Consider the following 15,237-nt stretch of genomic DNA (forward strand, 5'->3'; position numbering starts at 1 on the left):
TATAAACTATACTCAATTGAAATAAAAAATGTCAGTCATCTGTCATTAAAAATTCAAGAAGAATTTGCCAAATTATCAAGTGACTCATGTTTAAAACTTGACCTTCCTTAAAAAAATTGTTAAATGAAATTTAATTTAGTATTAGAACAGAATTTCCAGCAGTTTCTGAAATGGCCTTAAACATACTTCTGCCGTTTTGTTCTACATATTTATGTCAATCAGAATTTTCAGCATTGATAATTATAAAATCAAAATATCCATCAATTCTGAAAAATGTTGAAGATGCTCTATGTCCATATTCCAACAAGATTAATTCCTCATTTAAAAAGAAACAAGCACATTCATCTCAGTGTGAAAATTTGCTTTTGCTTTTAATAAATGGTAAAATCATGTGTATACTAAAGAATGGTTTTTGAAATAAATTTCTTTATGATTTATTATCAGTAAATATTTTATTTATATACCTATATGCTCAGAGTTGTGTAAAAAATTTCTCAGGCAAAAAATGTTCATCAGTGTTGAAAAAGTTTAAGAAGACCTGTCCTAACGCACAATTGCATATGTATGTATTTAAATAAACTTGGTTAGCTTTATTTAACTTTTTATTTGTTAACACATTTTCTTTTGACCTCACAGATACTTTCCCAACAAACCCTCAAACTAACGGCTTTACAATTCTCTCTTCCTATCATTGGTTATTCATAGGGTTTGAAGGGACCTCTGCTGACATAAGCCTGTATCCCTTCTGTTTTTTCCCCCCCAGTCATTTGGTCATGTCAGATTCTTTTTGACCCCATTTGATATTTTCTTGGCAAAGAAACTGGAGAGGTTTGCTTTTTTCCTTCTCTATTGAATTAGGCAAACAGAGGTTAAGGGTCTGGGTCACATGCCCAGAGTCACCTAACTAGTGAGTGTCTGAAGTCAAATTTGAACTGAATTCTTCTTGACTCTAGCTCCAGAGTTGTATCCACTGTACAATCTGGCTGCCTCCAATCCCTTCTACATTGTGCCCCCCCCCAAAAAAAAAAACACACCAAGTATTTCCCTCTCTGATATATTTACTTTGAATATATTTGTATTTATTTATTTATATGTGTACCTGTTGTTTCCATGTCAACTAAATTTAAACTATATGAAGATAGAGTTGTTTTCATTTTTGTCTTTGTAACCCTCCATTACTGGACACTATGCTTACCACATAAAAGGCACTTAAATTTATTGAGTAAGTGTATATTAACAAAGCACATTCAGGGTATTGCTGGTTTGTGTGTGTGTGTGTGTGTGTGTGTGTGTGTGTGTAAACTGACAAGACTATTTTTAAAAAATTATTTATTTTAAATAATATTTATTTTTCCAACTTATGCAGAGATATTTTTCAAAACTGTGTTCCAAATCTTTTTCTCCCCTCAACCCCCAAGACAGCAAGCAATCCTCAGGTTAAACATGTGCAGTTCTTCTAACCACATTTCCATATTTGTGAAAAGACAATTAGTAGAAGAAACAGATGGACTTTAAATCAGATATGATGCTAACATGAGAAAAAAATTACTTTTTTATTGAATTAATTTATATTTTTATATTCATGGTGTGTGTGTGTGTGTCCTTCTTTAGGTTCTACTCTCTTCACAATGTATTATTTCCATTAAAGAATCCCTAAATTTCTTTCAGTTTTCATATTTGCCATTCTTAATAAAAATGCACAGTAACACAGAAATATTTCATTACTCTCACATGCCATAATTTTTTCAGCATTACATAATCTTTGAATATATATTGTGTTGCCTTTGTTCTGTTATAAGTTACAAATACTGTCATTTAATGATTCTGGGGAAAAATGAAAAGCAACCAAACAAAACCAAAACCCATTAATATATTGCAAAAACTAAAGTGTTCTTTTAAAGAGGATGCTTGAAATTGCTTCTCCAAGAATTTTAGTGAGAACATTTTACTTCTGTCAAGTTGTTAATTTGGAAGCTACTGAACATTTCAATTCCTAATTCTGTCCTGCCACCTTGTGGTGGATAAAACTAGAGCCATCACACAATCTTGTAGATAATCTCACAGGAAAATTCCGAGTGACCAACATAAATTCAAATACTATATCCTTCCCAAACTCTTTCTTCTCCTGTTATGGCTCCTTTCAATTACCTCACAAAATAAACACACACACACACACACACACACACACACACACACGCGCACACACACACAAAATCCTAAAATCATAGCATTATGTAACCTTAGAAGTTACCTAGTTCAAGCCCCTCATTTAACTTATGGGGAAACAAGTTCAGAAGTGTCATACCTAAGGTCACATTCATAACAGAGCTGGTATTTGAACCTAGATATTCAGCATCAAGTCAGAATGCTTACAGATTCTTTGGTATTACTTTACATATTATAATGTTGCAAAAGGAGTTGGTATAAGGATTATTGTTATTGTTCATTTGTTTTTCAGTTGTGTCCAACTCTTTATGACTTCATGTAGATTTTTTTGGGGGGGGCAAAGATATTAGATTGGTTTCCCATTTCTTTCTTCAGCTATTTTTACAGATGAGGAACTGAAACAAACAGTTTTAAGTGACTTGCCCAGAATCACACAGCTAATAAGTGCCTGAAACCAGATTTGAACTCAGGGAGATGAGTCTTCTTGACTCCAAAGTCCAGCGTTCTATCCATTGCATCACCTAGTGTAATCCAAGAGTTACTGCTAAAGAGAGCAAGACTAGGAGTTCAACTTTTCTCCTGAATGAGTTGGCTTTCAGAAGATAAACATTTCCTGCCAGAATAAAAGAGTGAATAAATAGTTTTTGTTCGTTTCTTCAAAGGCATATATCACTGGTCATCAGGAGCACTAAACAAAAGCACAGTTTTATACAGCTCATCCAACCAATACAAAGATTGCATTTTATGTTTTGGGTGACCAAATGTGCATGACTAACATTTTCCCCAACACTTTCTTAAGCTTGGATGGCCAACAAAACCCTAAATCAAGACCAACTTGTAGCAATCATTTCTGAAGCATAAGTAATCAACTCTGATGAGCAGGTGAAAGCTGGCTCCAGCATAATGTTAATCATGTATATTAAATTTAAGTGTTTCATAATGACATTTTTTAAATTTTGGAAAACAAATATTAAACATTTACCAGTATACTGCTGGTTATAAACAACTCTTGATAATTCAAGTTTTGTTATCCATTTTCTAGATTATTACACAAATCTTGACTAGTTGCAACAGCATTGTACCACTGAAAGAGCATTGGACTTGTAATAAAAAATTCCTTATTCAAATCCCATGTTTTTCTATTTTTATCTTTATTACTTTGGGCAAGTCACTTAGTATCTTCATCTTCATCTATATTTCATCTGTAAAATTAATAAAATCTTAGCTATCTATTTCTTAGGAGTATTGTAAAGAAAATTTACTTTATAAGCTTTCTGTTGTTTGGGGTTTTCTTGGTTAAAATACTGGAGTGGTTTGCCATTCCTTCTCTAACTCATTTTAAAATTGGGGAACTGGGACAAACAGGGGTAACTTAGTTGCCCAGAGTCATATAGCTAGTAAGTGAGTGAAGCCAAATTTGAACTCAAGAAGGTGAGTCTTCCTGAATACCAGCCCATTAACCTATTCACTGTGCACCCTATCCACCCCTTGTAAAGCATAGAATGCTATGCAAGTGTGAATAATAACAATAATAATTTCTTCCTTCCTGTCTTTGAGAACTTTTCTGTTGAAAACCCCTTCCATCCCTTGTATGAGGCATAAGGTCCTTTTCTGATATACTAAGTATGTGATCATTCATTTTCTCCTTGAACTTCTCTGGTGGCAGGAAATATATTATGGCACAAGGCAGCTTGTTTACTTGTTATTCTAATTACTCTTAGGAAATTTTTATTGACATTTAGTCAAAAGCTTCTGTTCTGCAATTTCTAGCCAATAGTCCTGTTTCTGTTATCTGGAGTGAAGAAGAGTATGTTTAAATTTTCTTAAATTTTTTTTCAATTAACATGCATTTATTTATCACTTATGTAATCAAGACACACAGAAATTATATGAATACAACTATAAAATACTTTTTATAGAAATTGGAGAACATTAATTGTTCATGGGTAGGCCAATCCAATATTAAGAATGACAACCCCATTTAAATTTATTTACTTATTCAGTGACAAACCTATCAAAATACCAAAAGGACTATTTTATGGATCTAGAAAACATAATTGAAAAATTCACTTGGAAAAAATAAAAGGTCAAAAATCTTTAGATATATCATGAAAAAAGTGAAAAATCCCTCACATTTATAAAAAAAAGAAAAGAAAAAATAAAATCATGAAATAGATGCGCATAATCAAGTAAGACAAATAGGCTCTGTACAAAAGAATAACTGATTTTGACATGACTATATTACCTCTTTGTCTCACGGTAGGTAGGTCATCATTAGTCTTCTGGAATCATGGTTGGTCACTGTATTCATCAGAGTTATTAAGTCTTTTCAAGTTGTTTGTTTTTACTTGTTATTGTATAATTTTTTCTCCTGCTTATGCTTACTTTACCCTATATTAGTTCATACGCGTCTTTTTAGGCTTCTTTGAAATGATTCCTTTTGTTATCTCTAGTATATACTAGTATTCCATTTCATCATTCAGTCATTTGAAGGGTATCCCAATTGATTTATAGTTTTTTGTCAATATAAAAGAACTGCTATGAGCATTTTTGTATATATAAGTCTTTTTTCTTATTTCTTTGATTTTTTTTAAAAGGGTATTCCACCTGTCTTGATATTGCTGGGTCAAAGTAAATTTTTGACATAGTTTAAAATTGCTTTCCAAATGTTGGACCAACTTATAGCTTCAACAACAATGTATGAAAGCAAATATTTTGCCACAGCTCCTTTAACTTATGTAGTTTTTCTGTTAACTTTGCCAATTTGATGTATGTGAGGTGGAATCTTAAGAGTTGCATTATTTTGTACTTCTAAAATTCTTGTTATTTAGGGCACTTTTCTTTCACATGCCTAGTTGTGGCTGGGATTTCTTTCTTTGAAACCTACTTGTCCATATCCTTTTACCACTTAACAATTGGAAAGTGCCTCTTAATCTTATAATTAATTCATCTATAATGAAACATCTATCAGTGAAATTTGTTATGCAGATTTTTCTTTGTTAGCTTTTTCATTTCTAATTTTATCTGTATTATTTTGCAAAAAAATCTAAATTTTATTTAACCAAAAATTGTCATTTTTATCTTATGTAGCCTTTTTTATCCCTTGTTTAATCATGAACTCTTCTTCTATCCTTAGATCTAAAAAGTGATTTGTCCCTTATTTCTATCATTTTTTTAAATGATATGACCTTTTCATGTATCCATTTGGAACTTATCTTAGTATAACATATGTTGTTCTCACTCTAATTTATGGTTAGAATGCTTTCTAGTTTTCCAAGAAATCTTTGTCAGATAGTATGTCCTCATTTCAGTAGATGATATCTTTGGGATAATCAAACATTAGGCTACTATATTAATTTGCTCCTGTCCTACTAATGTTTTAAACTAATCCCAAACTGTTTGCTGATTTTTATTTTGTAGTATAATTTGAGATAAGGTATACTAGGCATCTTTTCCTAAAGAATAAGGGGATGGCGAGAGAAAAGTATGATCATCCTTAATGCTCTGTGCTTTTATTCAATATGCTTCTGTTACTCTGCCTTTTTCCCTTCTCTACTAGACCATAAGCACAGATTCTTATTCATTTTTTTTTTTAGAAACTTTCTTCATAATTCACCCCTTGAGGTTAAAAAAAACTTTTTTTGTACTTTCAACCTCTCTGACTTTCTTCTCTCTCTTATTTCCTCTCAATTCTCTTCATTCCCTCCTCTTTCTCTGTTGGATTGAATATATTTCAACTCCAAAGTGATTGTGTGTGTGTGTGTGCGCACACACATGCGGAAAAGCATGTGCGAGTGTAGTCTACCTTCTTTTGACTGGTTCAAATCAAAGTGAAGTTCCCTAAATTCTTCCCTCTGGTTTGTGTATTCTTTTATTGTGTATTCTTTTATTTATGCATTTTGATTACATGAGATAAGTGCCCCCTTTTCCTGTAGTATATTTCTTTTCTTTCTTTTCTTCTTAAGATTATAAAAACATAATAAAACTACTTCTAATCCGGCAGTCAGTTATATTAGTTCCCTAGTCTGTCTCTCTGTCTGTCTCTATATCTCTGTCTATCTGTCTGTTTCTTTTTCTCTCCCCACTCTGTCTGTCTGTCTGTCTGTCTGTGTCTCTGTCTCTCTCTGTGTCTCTCTGTCTCTGTTTCATTTCTGAGGATATGAAGGTTCTGAGGAAAAATGTGTCTTCTCCTATTATAACATAAACACTTCATCCTCGTACAATCTCTTTTGATTTCTCGCTAGTATTTTTTTTTATCTTTCTCTTGGCCCCTTTGTTTATATTTCAAGTTTCAACTCAGCTTTTGTTTTTTTATAATACTTGGAAGTTCTGTATTTCATGAAAGGTCTATTTTTTCCCTCTGTGAGATAATACTCTGTTTTTCTGGATAAGTTGTTCTCGATTGATTGTACATGTAAAGCTTTGACCTTTAGGAATGCTATCTTACACTTTCAGTTATCATTGTAGTTTTCAAATCTTATATGATCCTGGTTGTGGCTTCTTGACATTGAACACATGTTTTTTTGGCTGCATATAGTATTTTTTTTAATTAACCCAGAAACACTGAATTTTGGTTATGGAACACTCAGTGTAAAAATACATAGAAAAAGCCCCCAAGAATATTGGCTGGATCCTCTATAGAAGACATATAGATGAACAATGTGGAAAATCATATAGAATAAGAAGATGTGAATGTGTAGTTATCTGGGTTAATAGAAGTTATAGGCAGATTGATGCCACCAAAGAACTAAAGAAATATAAATTCATATGAAGAAAGCAACCTACTTTCACATTGAAAAGTAAACCTTTCTCCAGGCTTTTGTATTTCTACAAAATACGAAGCTCTATTAATTTATCTAATATTAGAAAGGCAATTCTATCATTATTTTTGAGACTAAAAATCATGCTAGAGAAAAGATGAGTTCAAACCACCTTAATTGTTACAAAAGTCTTTATAGATGTGTATCATGAGCTTTGGCAATTTGGTAGGCAAAATGGTTCATGTCATCATATTTAAATGCTAATGCTCTAATATATACATTATGTTGGGAGTTTGATTATTTTTTGTTTTTATTTCTTACGCGAAACCTATTAAAAACATGTATAAATTAATACTTGAAAGTGTCATAAATGATGCTGTTAGGTGAATAAAAACTTTAAATATTCATGAATTAACGATTAATGAGTTGCTTTAAAGTATTTTAAACAAGAATAATACTAATTTTAGTCATTAAAATATGAAATTAACTAGAATATTACAAGCTGATTGAAATTATGTGCTCTATGCAATGAAGAATAAATCTGTATAGCCAAAGGTTAAAAAACAAAAAAATCTCCAAAAAACAAAACCAAAAAAACTCTCCAACCTTTCCATGATAATATCTTTGTATATAGACTATAGGTTATTTTGAATACTAATCATATTTCTAATTACCATAGTCATATGATACTATTTTTCAAGTGCCTCGAAATTTCAAAGAACAAATCTGCTTTTATAGCCCTGAAAAAATAAATTACTGGCCTCAGGTATTTCCTCTAAAGCACCAGTTAAAAAGTGATGAGTGCATGTCTTCACTTACCTACAAGTATGGCTGATACAGCATGGCTGGTTGTAACAAGTTCAGTTAGCTTCCAGAAAACCCAACCCATTGAGAGTCTGTAGAGTTGAGAATGAAAACTTGCAAATACTATCACAATTAGTATGTAGGAAATAATCAGACAAAAATATAAGGAAATAATTAAACATGTATATAAGGCACAGTAGATAGAAGCACCATGAGCTGGATAAGCAGTTAATTTTTAAAACTACAAAAGCAATATGTTCAAAAGCAATCATAGTAAAATAGTCTTACTCTTTTTTGGTAAATTGATGGAATTTTAGATTTATTTTAACTGTTGTTAAATGGTTGTTAACTCAGTACTTTTTTAAACTTATTTTTCTCTCAACAAGCCATTTTTAAATTTTATTAAGAACTTTAATAACAACAAAAAAATAAGATTTCTAGAGGCAATGCAATGTAGTAGAAAGAGCCCTGGAATTGGAATCAGGAGATAATATGGTTCTGTTATTTGGTCTATATATAGATTCTTCTCCTTTCTGAACCTTAACTTTCTTATTTGTAAAATATATATACACACATATATGATTTACATTTATTCTATTTTTGTACTAAATATAGCAACTTTATTGATGGTAAACAATGTAGTTCTCTGTGCTTCTCCCCCTACTATAAAGGCATAGGTTGTGTGTGTGGAGTCTCCAGTCATGGAACTCCCTTTTGATTGGGGATGAAGATCTATGATTGTTAAAGCCAAAGATAACATTATTAAAGCCACAGGATACAATCTGGTCCTCTGGGTAGACCAAGATATCCTTCAAGGGTCCTTCTGGTGTTTGATGAAGCAAGCACTCATCACTTTCTTGATTTTATTATAGTTAACAGATTCCTCCAGACAGCAGGTCAGATCCACAATAGATACACTGGGAATAGGAACATGGAAGGCCATGCCTGCAAGCTTCCCATTCAGCTCAAGTATGACCTTAACTACACCCTTAAAAACATAAGTGGAAATAAGGACGTTTTGGGTAGCATATGCTCATCATACCACAACCTGCCAAAGGTGCAATTTATTATCTTCACAAGTCTTCCACAATGTCCAAATTGTCACCAAGTTGACCAAGGAGGTCAAGCTGTTGGCAGTTCAGGAGTCATTACTGACAATCTTAAAGGAGTTATCCTTTTTTCATGGTTTATTCCCATCAAGAACATTAGGGCATCAGCAGAAAGAACAGAGATAATTACCCCAATGACTTCAGTTTTTAAGTGAGTCCTGGCCTTTTCCATAATGATAAAAACACCAGTGCATTCCACCATATACTTGGCTTCAGCATCTCCTCATTTAATATTTGTGGGATTTTGCTCCTGGAAGATGGTAATGGCATTTCCACTGATCACCACCTTTTCATTCTCAGACTTGACAGTACCCTCGAACCTGCCATGGGTAGAATCACACTGAAATATATAAACTATATAGTAGTGATCAATGAAGGGGCAATATGTCTTCCATCTGAGTTGAATGGAGCACTGGTCACCAGGCACCCAGCTAAATTCATTAATTCTGACTTTTACCATCTTGTTTCAGGGATGTGACTGCAGAAACAAATCCTGGTTAAATAAGAGAATTTATTGATTAGAGCAGTTGGTGAAGAATATTAACAAAGCATTGGATTTTGGGAAAAAATACAAATACAGAACACAAAATACATATGGGAGAAAAATATTAGAGCAAAATCAAAAGATATCTAAACTAGAAGGACAAAAAGTATCTGTAATTCAAAGCAACAGTTCTTGAATGTAAAACTTGCTATAACAATTTAAAAATTATTAAAGTCCCAGAGAAACATAATGAAACAAAGAGACTTAATACCATGTCACTGGGAATCATGTATGAAAATTTTCTTTTAATATTGAAAACATAGGATAAAGAGAATCCATGAAGTTTTAGATGAATAAAATCTATGGGATGCCAGCAGAGGAAAACCTTAAGTTAAACCAATGCAAATGTGTAGTTATTAAGTCCCAGGGCTTCTATTTCAATGAGAAACTCTTGCAAGCATCCAGAAGGAAACAGTTTGCTAGCTAAAAAGTATCAGCTAGAATAATTTATTATTATTAATCCATGATGAAGTATGAAAAAATGGAAAATGATGTAATTCCTCCCCTAAAAGGAAAATCATCTAGCACATGAAAAAATATACACAGTTTTATGAGAAAATATTAATCTCTACAAAGAATACATATATGAGTGAGATGATGTGCAAATTCAGCAAATCAAAGAAACTTTTCAAGTCCAAATAGGATAAGATAAATGGCAATTCATTGTTTACATGCTCTAAGGAGGAGACAAGTTGATTGTCCCTTAGAAATATTATATTTTCTGAAGTTCATTGAGAGAATACAGATTGGAAATTTGAGGGACTACTTTCATTGAAGGAGATCACACTGATGTAAAATACTGAAAAAAGGAAAGGGAAGGACTGGAAAAGAGTGAATTGGTATTTCTGATATTTATTTTGCATATATTTATTTTGTATCTACCAATATCGATACATGTTCTCTCATTTCAAGGAATAATTCAATTTCAAGTTCTTAAGCGTAGAAACTATTTCACATTCAATATTTGTATCCAGAATAACTAGTAGGGTGCCTGGCACATAGTAAATGTTTAGTAAATAAGTGTTTGTTGATTGTTTGATTGATTAATAAGAATCATTCAAACAAAAGATGGAAGAGTAGTATCTGAACAACATCTTTATATGTTTTAGGTAAGATATGTACTAGGTATTCAAAAAGACTATTGAAAATCAACTCTGCTTGGTAGATATTTAATGAGGAGGTGGGCTAAATGTCTGCAGTTCTTTCTGCTGAGAATGTGGTTTGACATGAGAGTCCCCTCCCTCCAGCAATCTGAACAGGGAATAAATTTCCATGCCGACAACTCTGGTTGGTTTTCTCCTTCACAAATTGGGATTTAAATGAGGAAATAAAGGAGAAAAGCCTCAATCCCAAATTAAAAATTAGTTATTAATATAATAGTAAAATAGTTTCTCTCACTAGAAAGGAGCCAAATTATTAAGGATTTTAAAGATCAAACAGAATTTTATATTTGGTCCTGAAGATAATAAGGGCTCACTAGAATTTAGTGAATAGGGTAATGATCTGGTCATCCTTTAGAAAGATCATTTTGATAGTTAAGTGAAAGATGCACTGGGATGAGGAGAGACTTGAGGCAAATATTGTAATAGTCTAAGCACAGAGATGATGAGCCCTTGCATCAGGGTGGTAGCAGTCTCAAAGGATAGTAGAGGATTTACTTGAAAATGCTGCAAAGGTAGAAATTGATAGGATTTTAGGAATAGTTTGGATATGGATAGGAACAAAGTTAAAAAGTGAAGAGGTGAAGGGGAGTGAAGGGGAAGCACTGATAGAATAGTATTACTCTTATTGCTAATAGGGAAATTAGAATCAGACAAAGTTTGAGGAGAAAAAATAAGTTTAGTTTTGATCATGATCTTCTTTTAGCTTTTATTTTCAAAATGTATGCATAGTTTTCAACATTTTCCCTTGCAAAATTTTGTATTTTTTTCCTTCCCTTCCCTCAACCCCTCCCTTAGACAGCAAGCAATCCAATATATATTAAACATGTGCAATTCTTCTATACATATTTCCACAATTAAGTCATGATCACTTTTAAATACAATAGGCAGTTGGATCTCTTACTTATTAAATCCTGAGACTAACAAGGATGAACCAGATGGGGTTTTCTGAATTGTATTGCTTGTGAAGATACCTTGAAGATTCCCAAAGAATCACCGGAAAGATTAAGAAAGCATTATGAGGAACTTAGAAAGAGGTCCCCCAAAGTGAAGCACATTGTAAGAGACCACAAAAAAAAACTAAAAACAAAACAAAACATTATTTCTTAACATTAGGGGATATTACTGGGGACTAGACTAGAAACAAGTTCAAAAATTGTCTCTGGGTTTGAATTATGATGAGACTCAAGCATCTGACTCTCTAAAGGATTATAACTCACTCTCTTCTATCAGCTGGAAATCTTTTTGGGGGTAGACAGCAATATAATAGAGAATTCAATGGCAATGTAAAAAAGCCTGATGTCATGTAAAACCACACTTGGGGGGTCACATTCCTTAGGTTCAAATGCTACACTTGGTATTTGGGTTTTTTTTGTGTTTTTTTTTGAAAAGGAACGCTCTTGAGATCTGGACCCCAGCAAGACTACTAAAAGCAGGACTGCTGGCTAACAGAGGCAAAGAAAAAAACTAATACTAAGTACTTGAGCTCTTACTTTCCTGCTCAGATGGATGTGCTTCTAATCAGCAGTCTTTTCTTAATTTCCAGATTTGGACATCCTTGACCACTGATCACTTTTCCAGGCCCATCTGAGTTCCCAGTCTTGCCTTAGTTATACTAGCCTGAACAACTGGCCCAGGGCTTGGTGGTCTGCTGTAGTTCTGTGGTAGTAATGTTCATGTGAATGAATACTATACCTAGAAATGTAAATTTGTTTATTCATTCATTTTACCTAGCAAGCACACATAGAACACTATGCTAGATATTGAGAGATATAGAAATTTTAGATAAAACTTTATATAAAATGATTTTGTCTTCATGAAGTTTATAGTCTTGTAGCTTGGGCAAAGGCAAGGTATTGGAAAAGTTAAGGATGTGCTCAGAGGTGGGATTTTACTTGGGATACAATACCAAGTGGTGGAAGATTTTTTGAGCAAAAGACTGACACAAATATGAATCTACTAACATGGTATGAAGGATAAACTCAAGAAAGTAGGGAATGGTAGAAAAACATGTTAGGTGGCCATTGTAATGTAAATGTAGCTAGAGAGGGTTAGTAGAATAAAAAATTCAGAAAGAACATTAAGGATAGAAGAAAAATTGGGGGTGAAGGATAAATCCTTGAGCTCAGCCTTTAATAAAGAAATTTGTCCTTAAGTAATGAGAGTATTGAGCTAAGAAACTAGATCTACCAAAGAGGACTGAGTATATGGTATAGCAGAGCACTGTACTAGAGCCAGGAAGGCCTGAATTCAAATTTTGCCTCAGATCACATGAGACAACATTTGTAGAACACTTAATACAGTGCCTGGCACATAATAGGTGCTTATCAAATACTGTTCCCTTCCCTAACCCTAGATACTTATTATATTCAGGAAGGTCTGAATTCAAATTTTGCCTCAAATCAAATGAGACAATATTTATAAAGCACTTAGTACAGTGCCTGCCAAATAGTAGATGCTTACCAAATATTTATTCCCTTCTTTATCCCTTATCCCGAGATAAGGTGTGACTCTGTGATTTAGCCTCTCTGGGTCTTAGTTTCCTTATCTGTAAAATGAAGTGGTAAGATAATGACTTGACTTCTATCTCTAAGTCCATTTTATGCATTTATTATATATTCTATAGTATTTCCATATTAATTTCATTTGGTGTTATTACCTTTATTAGGCAATAAGTTCCTTGAGGGCACAATTCCTGTCCTGTTCCTGTCCTTAAAGAGCTTACATTTAGAATTGTGTCCCACCCTCTTAGAAGCTGCTTATCTCAAAGCCTTGTGGGAAATATGGTTCAAAGAAACATTGTCTTTATCTGGACATAGCCTTAGCTGGACATACCCTTACAAAATTCCAATATTTTGGAGCTAGAATGAACCTCAGAGATCATTTAGTCCAAGTATTCTTAAGCTGTGGGCCATAAATTTGTTTTTAAAAGATATTTTGATAATTGTATTTCAGTAAACTCGATATCCTTTGTAACCCTATTTATTTTATTTTATGCATTTGAAAACATAATTCAAAGAAGAGGTTTATAAACTTCACCAGATTTTCAGAGAAGTTTATGACTTAAAAAAAGAGTAAGAATCCTTGCTCTATCTAGTCCAACTCTTTTGTTTTGTGAGGAAAGAGAAAAGTCACTTGGATAAGGTCATACAATTAATAAGTGCCAGAGAAATGTCTTGGATCCATTAAGGGGAATAAGTATAGTATCTTATACTTTGTAGGTATTTGGTAAGTGCTAAATTGAATTGAATATAAACTGAGGTGGCGTTTGCAAATGGGATAGGAGCAGAGAACCACAAGGCCTAGCTGAACTAAAGAGAACAAAAAATGAAAGTTTTAAAGTATTTTAAAGTCAAGAGACCAAACTTTGTGCCATTTCCATTACTAAATGGAAAAGATTAATTCCCTAGCTAGTCAATGAATCAGAAAAAAGAATACCAACTGTGATTCCTGAGGGAAGGATATAAAGGATTCGTTAAAACCACTGGGGGTAGGGTTTGGGCAAAAAAAGTATTTGTGTAAAGAAAACCAAGAAGTAAAAGCTCAAGGATGGAAAAGAAAAATAAAGATTTTTTAAAACAGGAAATATAATGAAGTACATAGGAAAAGATTTAAATTAGTAATACATCATATTTCTATAACTCTTATAGATTACAAAGTACCTTTGTCTCAACAACTCTATGAGGCAAAGGTAGAACATTCATTTTTTAAAGAAACTGAGACATAGAGAAGTAAAATGACTGACCTCGAGTTAGCAAACAAGAACCAGATGCCAAATCTAGCTTCTAACTCCAAATACAGAGCTCTTTCCATTACACCAGGTTTTTAAAATCCCAAATTCATTTTTGCCAGAAAGTCAATGTCAGCAAGTGAAAGAGGGACAAGGCTGGCCTATTTGGTCAGAGTTGACTTGTGCTAAATGAAAAGAGGCATTGGAGGAAAGGGAGAGAAAGCAAAGATAGGAGAATAAAAAAAATTAGCTGTAGAATTTGAGATAAAAGTATAAACTTAGATTTCATAGAATCATGGAGCTGGAAGGGATCTTAAAACAACTATTGAGTTGACCAGAACAAGACATTTTTTAGACATAAAAAGCAGGAATTTGTTTTTCTTGACTATGAATACTTATTGCAAAGGTTTTTCTCTCTGTGTTTCTCTGTCTGTCTGTCTTTCTCTGTGTGTGTGTGTGTCTCTCTCTCTCTATTTCTGTCTCTCCCTCCTTCATAATGGGATGATGATGGGAAAGAGATTTTTATTAACTAAAAAATTTAAATTAAAAGGCTTTTAAAAAAAGAGCTAATATAAGTGAAATGAGCAGAACCAGAAGATCATTATACATGGGCAACAACAAGACTATATAATGATCAATTCTGATGGATTTGGCTCTCTTCAACAATGAGATGATTCAAACCACTTCCAATTGTTCAGTGATGAAGAGACCATCTACACCAAGAGAGAGGACTGTGGGAACTGAGTATGGACCACAACATAGCATTTTCACTCTTTCTATTGTGGTTTGCTTGCCTTTTGTTTTCTTTCTCAGGTTTTTTTCCCTTCTTGATCCGATTTTCATTGTGTCGCAAGATAACTGTATAAATATGTATACATATATTGGATTTACTATATATTTTAATGTATTTAACATGTATTGGATTAGCTGCTATCTAGGGGAGGGGTTGGGGGGAAGGAAGGGA

The 15,237-nt window shown here is 33.0% G+C and overlaps 1 pseudogene; it reads right to left on the bottom strand.

The window, feature by feature from the left end:
* Window positions 1-8,350: 8,350 nt before the first annotated feature.
* Window positions 8,351-9,299, bottom strand: LOC111719731 (annotated as a pseudogene).
* Between the last annotated feature and the right edge of the window lie 5,938 nt (window positions 9,300-15,237).

Source organism: Sarcophilus harrisii, chromosome 3 (genome assembly GCF_902635505.1).
Source record: "Sarcophilus harrisii chromosome 3, mSarHar1.11, whole genome shotgun sequence".
NCBI classification, from domain to species: domain Eukaryota; kingdom Metazoa; phylum Chordata; class Mammalia; order Dasyuromorphia; family Dasyuridae; genus Sarcophilus; species Sarcophilus harrisii.